The sequence below is a fragment of the Ostrinia nubilalis genome, chromosome 16 (genome assembly GCF_963855985.1).
Source record: "Ostrinia nubilalis chromosome 16, ilOstNubi1.1, whole genome shotgun sequence".
NCBI classification, from domain to species: domain Eukaryota; kingdom Metazoa; phylum Arthropoda; class Insecta; order Lepidoptera; family Crambidae; genus Ostrinia; species Ostrinia nubilalis.
Genome location: NC_087103.1, coordinates 7,418,034 through 7,435,971, shown reverse-complemented (window position 1 = coordinate 7,435,971; position 17,938 = coordinate 7,418,034).

Genomic DNA, 17,938 nt, shown 5'->3' with positions numbered 1-17,938 from the left:
GAGTCGTCTATTGTAAGCCACATATTTTCGGAAGTCCCTTTCACGAGACTGAAATTTATCATTCTATCGCATTAGACCACACTCTATCAGTATCACAAAAAGATAACGGAGGAAAAATTGATGGTCCTGATCCCAATAGCGATTGGAGGGGAAGGCGTACGGGTTGACAAGTATCTTGGAGTATCTATGAAATGAAAAGCCGCTTGACTGATGATATCAGTCTTATCCTGATCGGTAGGGACATTTTTCGAAGGGCACGATTTTAAATAAACTCTGCCTTGATGGGCTACTTCCTCCTGTAAATATGTACGTTGTTTATGTATAGACGATAGCATATCAAGGTTAACATTGTGGCATTTTCAGCAGTTTTAATAGGGGCGAGTTCGCTACAAAATAAATTTTTGGCCCATCCTGTATAGGTAAGCCGTTATACATCCATTATTGTTCATATTTAAGCAAGACACCCACCGATTTCTTTACCTCATCGTTTTGCTACAGTAAAATAAAATAATATGTAACTAAAACATTCTTATGCCAGAATCTATGAAAACTATAATTCACTAATATGTGTATTCATACTGTTAAGTAACGCTAAACACACGTGACAATAGCTCCACAGAGTAAATGCATTTTATTTGCGTTCCATTATTTAAAATCGAATAACGAACACAAGAATAGCGTCCGGAATCGAGCGTTCCCGACGTGAATTAACCCGATTTCGCGCTCAGTTGCCGGGAAGCGGCACAGATGCATATTGACAAGTAAATCTATTAGACTATGCAACGGTGAACTGCACTATATTGAATATATTTTAAGTTAAAAGTGAATATAGTGGCAATATAAAAGAGCATTTCGAAGTTGTCAAGAAATGAAACTGCTGCTGAAGATACTGCGAAGAAAATTTCTAAATAACTTTTGTTATCATAAAAATAACCCAGAAGAAAAATACATTTGTATTTAATTGCTTTAAAACTTTTGCTTATAATTTGAACACTGGAAATCGATTGAAAAGTACCTACCAATCATTTTTTTAAGCCACATAGTTTTTGACAAGATCACTTACACGTGACAAAATAAAACCTCATCGTGAAGTATCTTATTTTTTTTACCGGACTGAGACAGTCCGGGAAAACAGTTTTCTTTGATACATAAAGGCCGTTGTTCACCAAACATTGTTGTGTATTTGAAGACTTATTTTTGGATACTATAACGAAAAAAGTACCTTGTAAATTGGGGAGTAATGAAAAGGAATGTGTAAAAAACATTCAGCTTTCATCTTAGGGAAAATAAATATTCATAATATTGATAGGGACTTAAATCTGAGTTAATAATCTTGATATTATGTTTAATAATCTTGCCAGTTACCATCCTGTTGTTAGTTGCCGAACCACCCACGTTCGTTAATCTTTTGGTTAAAGCGGCATGCATCAATAAAATTGCTTTCTGCCTATTTTATGAGGTCTTCCGTCCATCCAATAACATTCTGCCAATCGGTGAAAAATCTGTTTTCCTTGCTGGCCTTTTACTGCCACTTTAGGTCACTTTGCTGATGAGCTTTCTCATTGAACTTTGTTTTTCTAGCACTTTATTTCATTTTTCGACCATAACTGCAGAGTTGAACAACTCTGCCCTTTATGAAAGGCCACAACTGAGTGACATTAATTGTACCCACTACAACCGCTTGCATGCAGGGTCTTGCAATTTGTTTCAAGTTAGTTTAACTGAAATTTGTCATGGCATAGCAAGTAGGTAATATCATAATAATAGAAATTATAAGCCAAAACTATAAAATGATTTTGGAAAAAGACATCCCTAAGTTTATTAACTTCTACCAAAACAACAGCGGGGACAAAAAATCTTTTAAGCCTAGTCATTTTGCGGCTCTAAATGGACGATAACCTTTAATTTGACCAATTACCAGGACGGGGAGGAGCCATTTGTCACGGGATAAAATAAAACTAGAGGCCGACCCGTCTCTCCGTCTGTCCACCGAGACCTCCGTCAAAACTGACTGACAGCTCGCATTTATACGAGTATTGCATCCACCTAGCCTTAAAAAGCTTTGGCCAGACAGGAGCCATTTCTTTTGAAATGTACGCCGAGTTATAAATTATTCTTCTTTTATTACGCTTCATTTTGTTATTCATATTGTGATACAGAACCATTTTGGTGTTATCATGAATTATTCGTTGTTTTCGTTGTCAATAATCTGGGCTATGAAAACTGTTCAGCAAAATTATATTTTCAAGTTTTACATAGCTAACATGAAGGTTAGTCACGCGTAGTTTTTATCAGAAATGGTATTCGTTGGTACTGATTCTCTTCAAATACAAAGTCGCTACGTATACCAATTACGTTTCAAATTCTATTCTGTATTTTAAATGGCTTACATAGGTATACCTATTTACACTGTAGTTTCTAATGCACTGTCAGTAGGTTAAATTTTTAAACCTTTTTTGTTATTAAATAAATAATTTTATAACATAAATTTACATAAACTTAAAATTAATTAAAAACTAAAATTTTAAAAATTTTAAAACTATTATTTTTAAATCATAATCTACAAGTAAGTTTTCACTGTAGTTGTGTAAGTATAAGCCTGGTGCTCAATTTTGGTGTTTGTAGCTATCCATACTGACACTATGCAGTGACCGTGTTGACATTTGGATTGCTCAGGGAACCGACTTAAATTGCATGTAAAATACATAACATTTGCATCATCACACAAAACGAGGGAATCTATAATAAATGTATATTATCGTAATTGTATCGATATCTTATTTATGACAGTTGGTTTAGTAGTATTGTAAATAACACCTGTCCATCCACTTTGACTACTTCGGATAAGACTCTAAATTAAAATATTATCCCTAGAATCTCCGTTCACATTATACTCGTAAACAAAATAATAATGTTTCATTAAATGATTACAAAATGTATGATAGACGATGTATTTCAATATGCCTCGCAAATAAAATTATGTCCACTGAAAACTTCAATATTAATTCTTTCATCACCCCGGGGCATGCTATAATAATCTGTACCTAAATACCAATGTCATATGCAATTACGCGATCGTGTATAAACCTATAATTAATTAATAAACTCATTCTGATCCCCATTAATTATTATGTTAAAACAACGGCTGGTATAAAATCGACCTCGTAGGTAAACAGATTTTAATTGTTATAGGGTTTGTTAGACCCGCAGCGCCGGGTTAAATGCTTCTGCATTTTTTATTGAAACCATAAATGGATGTGCTTACCGTATTTTCAGAGAATTACGAGCCAATTATTACATAGTTAATAGAAGGGTGATCTTTAGAAACATGAACATGAACATGAAATTATGCTCAATTTACTCAAGTGTATTAAATTGCTGTTATTAAACCGATTTGTCGCTGTAAGAAAACGTTATAATTATTATTGACGTGATTGCTACCAAGTACCTTAATTCGAGTTTCCGATATTTCGGAGCTGTTCGGTACATGTTATTGACTATGAAAGTTTAAAACAATATAAAAAAACGTTTTAATGCTTTCAGCAACTTTGCAACAAAATACAACGTGATACCTTTATTTCTGACCTTATCATTCGCTTATACCTATCGAAGAAAGTAGATCCATAATTATAGACTACTTCTGTTTTCTTTTAAATGATTTCGTGTCTCTTCCAAAGACTTCTGCGTGACCTTAAGTGCAGCTTTCATTGCTTGAAAGTCAAGATGCAGATTCTGGCTTCATACGAATACAATAAATACATAGTACCTACAAAAGAAGTTCCTTTACAGGGCGTCACATGTACAGTCACGGAATGAAAAGGTTCGTCAGTTTTCAAATTGATTCCTTCAACGAATCGCGAGCACATATTACCTTTTGAAATTATGTTACAGAATAATCTCGAGTTAGAGAAAATAATCTTTAACTGTTCGTCAGTAAAGTTCAAAATTATTCAGATCAAAGTTGTTTGACGATTTAACTTGTCAAGAAGATTATTATGATTGATAAAGTAAAACCTTCTTGTTGGTTCAACCTGCCATTATCTATTAAATTAAAAAAACTACATTTTGTAGCATTGCATTGATGGGATAGAAAAATAAACAAGCAAAACCTTACGTTAGCAAAAGTCATATTTATTTAAATGTTATCAGCACTGTTTCTTGCACGGTTATGTTGGCAGGTTTGACTCTTACAGTACCTAGTGCAAGCGAAAACCGACATTAAGGTGACGAACCTTTTCATTCCGCGACTGTACAAATAATAATATTATTTACAACCCTTACCCATGTGGCATGCAATGTAATAATTTTAATTTTAATAAAAAAAATATCGAGAGTATTAGCTCATGTAATAAATACACCCTCAAATGTTTCAGTTGGTAATATATTTAAGTGCTACTTAGCTGTGTAAGTACAGTTGAACCTACACAATTGAAGGCGTAACAGCACAATAAAGTTTAATCTTAGTAAAAGTGTTTCCAGAAGCAGAAAGTACCTAGTCTGTGCTAGTTTCTGGAGTACCTACCTACTTAGTTCCAGGAATAACTTCTTAGCAAGATGTTAGAGGAACATTCTCGTCTCATAAAAACGACTTAAGTAATAGTCACAAGACTCGCTTTGCTTTTCATGCCTGCTTACTTAACTTAAAAAACAGGGCAATGTGAGAGAAGTATGTATTTGATTATTCTAAAGAGTAAAAATACTTTTAACTTGCTAGCGATATTGATAAAAAAAAATTGTGAAAACAACAGAAGTTGGTCGAATTAAATATTTAATTTGATACAAAACTGAACCTATGGAATAGAAATATGAATATATTTTGGTGGTATTTTTTATTAAAACAAAGATAAAACCAAAAGGCTATAAGGTTGTGTAATCAATTACTTTGCGTGGAAGCGATAAACAAAATATGAGGCTTGAACAGCAACAAAAACAAATTGATGCCTGGAGTTTTGGCCTATCGTTATCGTGAAATGTAACTTATTGTAGCATAAATCCCTTTATGTTAGAAATATAATATTTCCATACGGTATCAGATTTAAAATCCTTTTCCAGACCCTTTTTCCAAACAGGAAATCATTTCGTACCGCAAGTATTTTTACTCATTTTCACATGAATGTAAACACGCTAAAAATTTACGCGTTGCAATAAGGTTCGCGGGATAAACCAAAGAATAAGAGAAATAGCATTTTATTTTTAAAATTTCATTATCTCCGTCTAAATAGGCGCGAGACGACAAAATGCTTCTCGAGATACGTGAAGATCTCATTCCAAGGGTGATTCAATTTTAATAAGCCCCTTCTAAGGGGCAACTTACATTATCAACTCTCATTGCGCCGCACTCCAGCGTTCATTGTGATTCGGCTGAAAAGAATGCTTATTGTAAAGAGAATGACGTGGCGGGAAATAATCTGACGTTTTTTCCCAGTCTTATCCCATTGTGTAGGCACATCGGTCAAAGACTGCTCGACCTCTAAGCTGCAGACAGACCCTATTCATAAAACTAAAACAGTGTAACAGCTTCATAAATTTCGTCCTTTTCTGTTTTCCGAGACGTGACAGTGACGAAATACATTTCTCCCTTTTTTATTTCGGAAAACGTGCCGGCCTTATGGAATCTGTGAAATCTATACTTTTGAATACAAAACTAGAATGGAACCTAAATAGTAAACATTTTACATGATTATGTAACGATAAATACTTGAATTCTCGTTTTCTTAACGTTGAATAACGTTAGGAAATTACGATGAGAAGACGAGATTTTCAGACAGCATCTTAAAGGCATTGACAAAAAAAAAGAATTGAGATCACAGTATTTGTTAGTCTTGTAATCTATTTTAATGAAGAAGATAAATTGACGACGGAGTTAGTATGTAAGTAACGTTTCAATTACGACCGACCATTGCCTCAATGAATTTTCCATTTTGAAAAAACCATCGCATATCTAAAAAAGTATATATTATTACCTACTTCTCAAATAGAACAGATCAAAATACTTCCAATGGACTTAAACAAGTGAAATATACTTCAGAATTTACATATTTGAAGAAATCTATCCAATTTATCGAGACTCACGAGATTTGTTTTCAATTTCAAAAACTTCACCAAAGAATAGACTCGGCTCAGTTGACAGCAGCTGTTTTCTCACGCCATTATTTAAATCACAGGTGAATAAGTAATTTTATATTATTCAACATTTGCCTGCACAGAACTTTTTGCACTTAAAACTAGAGATGAAACGGATATCCGGTAACTATCCGGTAGGCCGGATATCCGGCCTAAATTTACTATCCGGCCGGATACCGGATAGTAACCCACTATCCGGCCGGATACCGGATATTAAAAAATCTACGACAATTTCCTATTAATAAAATGAAATGCATTAATCTTTGAAGTAAATGTCAATAAAATGGCTTATAGTAATGACGGCTTTTATTTAAAGACCAAAAAGTTACAAAAAAGCCATATTAAATTCTGTCAAAAATCTAATTTCTTTTTCTGAGATATTCACTCTAATGACGAATACATAAATACGGGACTATTCCCACCTCTCGTTCCCACCACTGCAACTCCTGTGTAGCCAGGATCTACAGCTTGACCGCCACAAAAACCCAACCAATGAAGGTCAAGTTTGTCCCGGGGGAAAGTTAAACTGTCATTGGACCCGCAACGAAATTAATCAGAAGAACATAGGAGGAGTTCGAAATTAAGGTTCGACTTCCCTCCATTGCAAAGCGGATGACAGGTGACAAACAAAGGTTTAAAACCTTTAAGAAAAGATTATGCACCACGGACTATAAATTAAATTAAGGGGGCCTATCCTATGAGCAATTAGCAACTACCTGCCAATAATATTTTTCACAAAATCGCTTAAAAGCACGGAAATTTTTCCTTGTCGCGACAAGATCGGTGTAATATATTGCGGAAACAGATGTATGTTGTATTGAATTAAGCATTATATCACGTTCATGTTTCCAAAGATCACACTCCCACAAGATAATATGATGGGCAGACTGCTCATGACTGACATCATCAGTGGAACACTCGCAAAAAGGAGACGGAACTAGTTTGAATTCGTGAAGTTTATGTTTAAAGTTGCCATGTCCCGTGAGGAACTGCGACGAGCAATGGTCGATTTCTAACCATCGCCTAGTTAGACGTTCGCGTACATTCGGGAAGAATTTATATAAGTGACGTCCTTTGACTGACGTATCCCATCTTTTTTGCCATTCATTAAGTAATTCTTCTTCAACGACTTCTGGGGAATCAAATAATCGACTTATTTTAGAACGACCGCGGCTATTTAAGAAATCGGAGGTTATATTTTCCCTTGATGCGAAGTATATAGCCGCACGCTTTTGTACCTCTAAGTCGACCGGCAGTACACCAGCCAGGACTGGCAGAGCCTCCGTGCTCACAGTTCTGTAAGCTTTGCAAAGAAAAATCAATGCAAGGCGTAGACTTTGGAGTAGTTTCCGTCGAGCGGCTCCTATAGTAGCTCTGTCAGCCCAAACTGGTGCACCATAGCAAATGGAGCTTAAATAAGTGGCCGAATATATTACTCGGAGGATTTTAAATGTTAGACCCCACGTCGAGGTTGAAATGTGACTTAAGGCATAAAAGTTCTTTTTAGCTTTTTCACCGATCTGTTTAATGTGCTCGACAAAACTAAAGTTTTTCTCTAAAATTAGTCCGAGATAGCAAACAGATTCCCGTTTTTTAACAGTTATTTCATTGAATTTAATGCGAGGCAAAACTTTAAGATTACCTTTTAATAGAAGCTGATAAGATACATAAATAGTAATTATCTGTTAATGTCGAAATATTGCCAAATAAAATAGGCGATCTTTTTTTCACTGATGACATGATGCAGTTCAGTCAGATTACGCAGCAAGTAAACTAATTTAATTTTTGCTATTCAATCACACACTCACGATGGCAACCGAAATCGCCCGAATTGATCTATAGTGGCAAAATCTGACATTCTATTCGGACGGATTCGATTTTCGAAAAGTGTGAATAGTCTAGTCTACTAATAGACCCACTGATCGCGTTCAAAGCACCTATGCGGCGCTAAACTCGTCACGACATGCAACGAGACAATTGGCCAACTATCCGGCCGCCGGATATCCGGCTATCCGGCCTAGCAGCTGGCCGGATATCCGGTATCCGGTATCCGGCCAAACAACTATCCGTTTCATCTCTACTTAAAACTCTCTGAAAACATGTTGAAAGCATAATTTAGACAAAATTGGTAATGGCTTTTCTGTGTTTATTAGCAACTAAAGTTTACTCTTCTTTTGCAGTTTAAGTACTTATAGTAAAGTTTAGATATAGGCCTCAATTACTGAATATAATTGAAACGCGAAAAAAAATCCTGATATTTACGTAACGAAAATATAAGCAATGCCGTTAATCAGCGCTTTAAAAGTGCTTAATCGCTTTGGAATTCCGCCCTTAAGCTATCATACTCAAAATGCAAGCGATTTAAGAAATGGAATTGTAATCTGTACGGTCGTTAGGCGAGAGAAGGCGTTCAAAACGGCCTATTCGAATTATTCAAATATATTCATATGTTAGGAGGCTACTAAAGGGTGTGTGAAGGCATGCATACATTTACGCTAACTAGCGTACGGTTTAACGTAAAAAGAACAATATGAATATTTTGAGCTATCATGATATATTATGATAACATAATCTACTATTAAACAAGAAAAACAAAGACCCTTTTAAGGTTACATTAAATAAACACTTTTAAAACTTTCATATTCTTTTATAACCTTTTTCACAATGTAGACTAGTTACTGCCTATGATCTCTTCCTCGAATATTATTACAAAAAGTGTCTCATACCAACTTTCACTTATTTAATTTCAAATCATACTATTTCACACTTTTGAGTTTTCAAATCAATAGACAGCTAATTTCATACCCGCTTGCCCAAATACTTTTAAATAGAAGTATAAAGAAGTTTCATGTTTATTAGCTGTCGATTTATTAGGTAGTTTGTCTATATGAAAGAGGATCTGAGAGTGTTCTGCACAAAAAGTGTGTGAGATGAACCGAAGTAACCCCAGAGGTCATGCAAACGAAGGGCAAAACTTCAATTCCCGGGGAAAACTTTTTTGAATTCGTTTTTTTTTCGATTCACAGGGGACCGTCAAAGAAGTCAAGTTACGGGGACTAGCTTCTAATCCCGGGTTTATTTCTCGTCTTAAATCAAGCAAACATTCTCCGGCAGTACTTTGGATCTGTACTCTATACCTGTACGTATAAATCTGCGTAAAATTTTCGGCTTTACCACGAGAGAAAGAGAGCGGCATAGAGATGCGACAGTGAACTTGGTAGAAAAAAGAAAGCATTTCATTTCCTTACAACGCAAAACAAAACTTGATACAGATGGAATAAATAATAGAAAATTCAAGAGAGAGTAGCCCATCATTAGTTATTCAAAATGCGTGTAAAGTATGAATTTTATTCAGGAAGAAATAATAAGGATTACGCAGCGTGGGACGTCCTCCCACAAGGAGGACCGACGACCTCATCAACTGGGCGATGTGGAAGGTGGAAGTCATTGGGAGAGGCGTATGTTCAGCAGTGGACGTCATGTGGCTGAAATGATGATGATGATGATGAATCAGAATTTTTAGGATTTAAAAGCCATCTCATATAGTGTTTGAACATTTATTTATCTATGTAATTAACAATTAGTTACCTGTTAATACTTTGGTAGTTACTTTTTCAGTTCTAGGCTACATAAAGTAATTATCCTAAATTGTAAGTCTAGGACACCAGCGAGTCTCATAATATGTAATAGTGTCGAGTTAATTAGCTCTTAGTATAACCACAAGGTTAAGTGTAGAATTAACTACGAGAAGTCGTAGACCCCACTGACCTATATAACCTAAATGAACTCATTAACGAATCAGGTAAATCACTTAGGGGAGACCGAGGTGAGTTGTAATAGAGGAGATAAATATAAATAAATAAATATCCTTGGACATTTAACACCACGCTTCTAGTCCCAAACTAAGCAAGCTTGTACTATGGGTACTAGACAACGGATATAAACATACTTAAATGCTTTTTTTTTTTAAATACATACATATTATTATTATACATACAACACCCAGACCCATCACAGAAATTAAAATTCATCATTTCAATTTCTGCCCGGCCGGGAATCGAACCCGGAACCTCTCGGCATAGTAATCCGTTCCGAACCACTACACCAAACGGCCGACAAGATGTTGTGACATTGTCGATTTTTGAAAACCTATTAACTTTCAACGAGCTCGCATCAGCGCGCATTTTTGAGCTCGAGACTTGAACTAAAATACGCGCACTGTTCCGAGCTCGCTAGTACCTAGTTAATGAGTTCCAAAAAATCGACAATGTTACAGCTTTCCTCGGTCTCCCCTACCTATTTTGGGCCAGTTAAAAGCGGTAGGGTTCGCTGGTTCATCAATCAATCTATTAATTAAATTAACCAGAAATAATCGTGGTTTAACTTTGAGTTCACTTAACTCAGACTTTCAATAAGTTCTACTAAAGTAGGGGCCTTAATTAAGAAATTTAAGAGCACTATTGTTCATGAATTCTGCTTATTAGAGCAAATTGATATTTTGCTCATAATTAAAAGTAACAAAAGGTGGATAATTAACGTTATTATTGTATAGTTCGCTAATTAAAATGTTTATTATAAGAATTAATTAGTTCGGGTTTCCAGTAGCGATATTTTCAGATTCTTAGTAAAAAAATAAAATGAGATATTTTTAATATTTCATGTGCCATAAGGCCTCATGTGCTTTATTATTATTTTCGTACTTACGTATTTATTATTTTCTATAATCCTTTTCATTTACATTGAACCAATTTTACCCTTATATTATTATAAAGAAACCATATTTTATTATTTGCTGCGAAATGTAATAAATATCCTATCCAAAAAGATACAAGTTTATCGCATAAGCCGCGATAAAAATAATAAACCGTCTCGTACCACTCCGGGATACCCGGATGAACGTAACCCGGTTCATTTCACTCCACACTTTCCGGGCCGGGTTTCGTTTCACTAAATGCTTTCTATCGGATGGTTCTGCTATCTTAGATTTCCGATATCCCACACATGTGTTTGCATCATATCGCCTGTTTTTTCGTCGCTTTCCTCTTAGGCTGGGTTGCATATTATCTGGGGGCACGGCAGTGCCCCCACCAAGTCGAGCAAAAAAGCGGCACGACCGTACCATCCTTTTCTCGAAGCAATTCAGGCCATTTTCGACCGCCTGTAACTTCGTTGTGGATAAAACTAGAAGGCTGAATTTTCATTAGCTATGCAGGCATTGTAAAGACACGGTATATTTAAAATTTCATTCAATTTGAACCAGTAGTTTAAGAATTATAACGGGTCAAAGTTACTTAATTTTGTCACTCACTGACTGACTCACTTACTGACTCACCGATCATCAAAATTCTAAGGCACTTCTAGCAGACCTAGAAGCTTCAAATTTGGAATATAAGTAGTGTTTGGTGTATGAATCAAGGAAAAACCACAGAATACATAATAGTAGCAACAGAAATTGCACTCCTTTGTGTAGGATCAGATGCCGACATTTTAACGGTAATAATAATAATGCAAAATATCCAACGCACATGGTGCATTCGAAATCGCACCTTACTACTACGCTCACAAGAGCGCAATTTTTTTGTATTCAGAATTGATCTACCTCCCAGCTCAAGCGTCAGGGTTGTATAAGCAAAGTAAAATAAAGAAAACTTAATTTTAAGAAACATTTATTGTATTTACGATTGGTAAACTTTAATCTAGTGGTGTTTGTATAATCGTACCATCTCTAAAGTCCTATTAATAAACTTCAGAGTTGCGATAATTCAAAATTGGACAAACAGTTTTAAAAGGTGTAGTGTCGGAAAATACACACGGTGAAGTAAAGTTAATGTTTTTATCAGCTAAAATATTTTTTTGCTATTTATATTTCACAATTATTTAAAGTGTAGATTTTTTAAATTATTTAAATTGCTACAGTTAATTATTTCATGAAAACACGTGTAAATTAAATTATTTAGTGCGATGGCCAAGTCAATATATTTATGTAAAACGTTAAAGATTTCCTGGCCTGGACTTGGTATTACATGGATCTCACAACTTTTTACCGTAGAACAACTGAGTTGCGAGACTTGGTTTTTTTGACAAGTATTGTTTTTGATGGGATCTTACTTACACTTTGACGAACGTCAAAAATCTGTCAAACTCCATAAAAAAAAACACCGGTTATCGTTAAAGTTACGGTCCAAGTTAGGTTAACAGAATTTGATTGATTAGTTGATGTGCTACTTAGTACTTTCTTAATTATTATGATCGCGGATTTACGCCCACTTTCCTAATCAATCTTAATCCAAATCTGTCCGTCAACTGTCAAATTTCAATTTGTTTTTGGACCAAAATCCACGATTTTCGGATCGAAATTTTAATATTGTTTAATCTTTTAAGTCTTCTTAAAGTCTTTGCGACGACAGAGCTTCATTAATCCCCAACCAAGCCTAGTTCTCAGTATTGGGCACTACTTTTTACAGGTCACATTATGCGATCGAGTCTTCGATCTCTGGATTTTTTTTCCAAGTTCTTTACCACAGCGCGGCGTATTCCTAGTAAAAACATGAGCTTCTTTATATATTTTATTGAATTTAGTTCAAAATACATTCACTAAGCGGATAATTAAACGTACGTGCTCGATTCAAAAGGAGTAGGAGCGTGAATCGTGGCTTTACAAACCATAAGAACTCTTTGGCGCGGAATTAATGTAAGACAAAATGGATCTCAGACAAATCGGCTCACGAGTTTAATTATTTGGATGTATACGAAGAGTTTTAAAAGGTCAATATACTCGCGATTTATCTTACCATAGAGACGTTACTAAGCGGAAATCTTAAGTAATTTTATCTATTTTAATACCTCATTATAATATTTGAATTGGTAGTAGGTACCTATAGTCGACTCATCATAAGAGTTAAACCTATTTTTGTTGCAAAATAGCAAAAACTTCAAAAGATGCCAATGTAAATAAATATTTTTTTTTTATTTAAGAGAAAAATACCAAGAAACCAGGAAAGTACCAAGCAGTAATGCACTAAATAATAGTCTGTCAGTCAGTAATCAATCAATAATAAAATTTATCAATGTGTCCAACGATCTGTAACTTAGTTATCAAATTTTTAAAAATCAGTCAATGGTTATATTTTATTAGACAGCAATAAATGAATGAATGAATGTCAACGTGAATTAATAGACATTGTAATGTTTTGGCTGACAAACATTTTTAACTGAACCCTTATCAGGTGTCCACTTTCCATTTACAAATATCCATTTGTGTTTATGTTGATGTCATAAAATGCGTATTTTTACTTTTATACAACCTGCCTTGAACAACGCTTTCTAAAGTCACAGCAAAATGTCAAGTCGAGTACATAAAATCAACCATAAAAGTTTGATTAGGACTTTAAAGATTGAGAGAATAACAATTACAGGAGGTAGGTAGTTACTATTCACTAGTTTAACCTACATGGTTGATTTCAATAAACTGAGCTGCAGACACAATTTCAAAGTGATACCGCTCTAATCCTAATAGGCATACACGGTTTACCTAACAAATCACTGGTAATGCCCAGGCAGACATAAACGCCGGTTTTAAGGCCTTTCGGTGCCTTCCACTGCGGTTTCACTTCGGTTCCACTTGCATTTGGGTCGTTTCAATGCATATCTATCCGCATTCGTTTGAAATGAAACCGTATGGGAGTGCTGTGAATCCCTCAGCACTCTACATTATCCTCTTTTCAAAAGATTGAAAAGTCGATGCAATGGAACGAGGTGAGTCCATTACATAGATTTACTTGTACGAAATGAAATTGAGAGTCATAAAAAAGTACCATTTCTAATGATAAAAAAACAAGGATTTAATCAGAAAACTAAAAAATTACTCGACATACGCGTTTAGGAAATAACAATCTATAAGGTAAGTGATTCTAAAATTATCAAAGCTAAAAGCAAAGTTGCAATACATTCTAATTAAGGCTCTAAAGATTTTCTACTTCAAATAAGCAACGGCACACTCAACTGAACAGTACAACGCTAAATGTATAAACACAAAGCTAATTTCAAGAGAAACGTACTCAAAATTTAATGTATTTAATGCAGCAAAGAAAGCAGCTGGCAAAGGGAGCAAAAATGCTACAAATTCAACTGAGAGCTAATTCCTGGAGCCCGGAACTCATGGTCTATTTAATTAAATAGTATACATTAAAATACGTAAGCAACCCTTAGAATAATAACACTTATACACACACTAAACAGTAAACACGCGGTAGCTCTAATCACAAAACCGATTTGAATATTCAAACTGATTTAATTCTAGGTTGCGCCTTATAAGCTCCAAGCGACACTCAAGTTTTCTTTTTAACGCGATATACCAACGGCAGCTTCAAAGATTTTATGAAGGGGAAGCCTTTAATTCGCTTTCGAGTACTTACAAATGCGAAGTCCACAATTTGCATACTAAATTGTAAACCAAATAGAGGCCGGGTACAGCGCAGAACATCTGCCTCTGATAAAGCAAGCCGGCTCCTCAGTGTGAAGTCGTTTACATAGCTAACTTCGCTTAAGTTTGGAAGATAAAATGCAAGTTTGCATTCCTTCCTCACTTTGTGGCTGAATCTAGATAAGGGTTTTGGATATTGAAGAAGCAATTTTACGCTTTGATTTTCTACTTGAGACCATCAAGTTTCATTATTTTATTTAAAAGCCGCAGTGTGTATAATAATTAATTGGTAGGTACGCTAGCTCTTGCCCTAGGCTTTGCCCGCGTGAATTTAAAAAACCTGGTTAAAAACTAAGTATCCGATTTTCTTCTTGCCAAAGAAGGTCTTTCTTATAAATCACTCTGGTGGTAACTACACGAAAATCCGTTCTATGTGAACTTTTCGCGAACAGACATACAAACGTGGTGCAGGACTTGTTGTAAAATAGGTAGATATTTTTATGCTCCTCATTGTGATACACAATAAGGTACACTAACGCCATCGTTTCGTTGCCACGAGAGGCATCCAACACGGCCTATTTTGTTACCCCAAGAAACAAATGAAAACAAACAAAAAAATTCATTCTACAAAGTCGAGTACCAGTAAAGCGCACGACTTACTGAGGTCCCGCTCCGAAATCGCACGCATTACGAACAACAAAGCTGCAAATCGTTCTGGTTGAGGCTCAGTCAACGGTAGGGGAGACTGGGTACGGTTGAAACAAAGGACGGTTGAAACAGAGCAAATATCTCGTAAACGGTTCCGCGGGGAGTGAGGGGTCCTAGCGGAAAAAGAAGCGGAAGACAGGTCCGAACACGAATTTAGTGCCTAATAACTTCCTAACGCGTTGACGTTGTGTATAAAACACCATTTTGTTTTTTACTACCCAAAGTAAGTATTTTTCTTCAGACATTAACGCTTATACTACCTGTTCCTTTTATGTGAATGTATCGAGTGTGCGTTTGCGATTATAATGAAGTTTGTAGAATAAGGAACAGTAACTATTTTTAATGTGTGATTATTAGTGTCAAAACTATAAAGTATATTTTACCAAAAGTGGGGTTGGGGACGGTTGAAACATTTTTTTTGGGTACGGTTGAAACAGAAAATGTATTAATATTTATTTTTTGTAAATGCTGAGAGTTTGGGTAAGGAAGATTTCCAGGGAGGAAATTTACTTGGTAAAGCATAAAAGCTGGAGATTCACTGCGGAAAGCGGCGGAAAAGTATGGTTTGAAAAAAAAAATAAAGATTTTCGTTAACTTTATTTAGAATGTTAATATTATTTTATTATTAATGTTTATTAGATTTGGAAATATCATTTATTTTACCATATTTCTGTAATTTTTTTAAATGTTTACTACTTATCAAAGGCTAATTAATGTTTTAGAAATATTAAATACTTAGACTGATTAATGTCGTCATTTGGTACAATAATTTTAATATTCGTAGTATTAATGATAAATAAAACACGTTTTATTAGTAATTATTGTATTATTTGTATGTATTGCAACAGACCCAAATCGCTGTTTCAACCGCCCCTGGCATGGGGACGGTTGAAACAAAATTTCTTTTTTTTTAATTTCGTATATTTCCGAAAATAGTAACCCAGGAACTATAATGATACAGCCATATCATAGCTAAAACTTCAAATTTCAATTTCACGTATCGTAATCGTCACTTGGTTATTAAACAACAAAATTATAGACAATAAAAGCAAAATTGTTTCAACCGTACCCAGTCTCCCCTACTTTTGGGGAAGAAAAATGTCCCACTCGGTATAAAAACGATGGCATAAGAGTAACGAGTTATGCATAGAACGCACTTACGTGCTTACGACCCGATTTTACATTGATAGAACATAGACGACCTTGACTGCCAAGAACGTACTAAATTATGGTACCTATTAAAAAATCTTTACGAAAATGTATTAACGAGTTTTGACACACAAACAATATTTTATAGTTTAATTAAAAGATTGTTAGATTCCGAGCTACGCAAATAAATATTAGAATCAAGTAGTTTAAAGTAATGAAAAAATTTATCACAGTCTCTTGGAGATGGAGCCCTATGGTCAAAGACATCAAGTGCGTATAGCAGATAGACACCATAACCAATGAATAAACTGATCGAGAAATTATGTATACCTCAGTTGCGGGTCTTTGAGTTAAAAAGAAGAAAAATTTGTCCTTATCGCCTGAATCGAGAAACCCATTGCGCTAACGACAAATTAATCCTCTTTGCAAGCTGGTAGCAACTTTTTATCACTCTCGGCAGAACTAGAAGATTTATGCGATAGAAAGAAATAGTTTTAATAGAAAAATCCCTAAGATTTACGCGGGTAATTTTATCTTTCCATGCCAGTGTGACTGTGTTTTAAAGATTGCAATATCTTAGATAAATATGACTTCATTGTGCTTATAAGAGAATATTATTTCTAGTGTCTTTCCCAAGTGCACTTTTGTCGTAGTATTATGATTGTTAATAGTTATCGCTATTATTACCTTGTATAAAGTTCTATTAACTAATTTTTTGTTTTAATAAAATTGTTCTAACTATCAGAAACTAAGTAAAGTTAGAGAACAATGGGAACTAGCGGATAATACCTTAATTAATATAATATAATGAGATCCATATCGTATGCTTGTGCTCATCAACGCGAGATTCAAACCTTCTTACCTACCTCATCTGGCGTTGTAGTCCGGTGCACGAAGTACAATCTAGGATCAGAAGTCTCAACTTCAGCGTTCAAATATTAAAAGTAACCTTTACATCCCATAAAGAATCTCCCCAAAAGAAGGTAAATGATGCCTTTAAATTCCCCGTTTCCCGGAGTAGGCATTAAAAATAACGTTGGATAAATCTCAGCCTTGGTCATGCATTCACCTTTCCTAAAAAAGGCAATAAAATTGCGGCCCGCATTTCAAATGTAAATCTAGCGTCTATCACTGAGGTCCCAACATTTATTTACACGATCCCGCTATCGAGTGGAGTAAACTTAAGTTTATTTTAAATTCAATAATAAGTAAACAAAGATTAATAAAACGATTTTGTGCAAATATTTTTTGCATGTACGAGTAATTTGATTCAGGTATCGAGGTAAGTGTAGTAGCGTAAAATTAAATGTGTTTCATTTTTTATTTTGTTTCTTAAATCCGAGGAAAAATCTGAAACTTGTTTACATACAACAAAGTATTAATATAACATTTACACGTTTCAAACACACGCCACTAGAATCAAATTAAAATTAATCTGCAATCCAAACTTTTTGGGGTGTGTAATGTATGATATAACTATATATCATATAATACTTAGAGGATATAACATCAAATTATATAAAATCATTTAATATA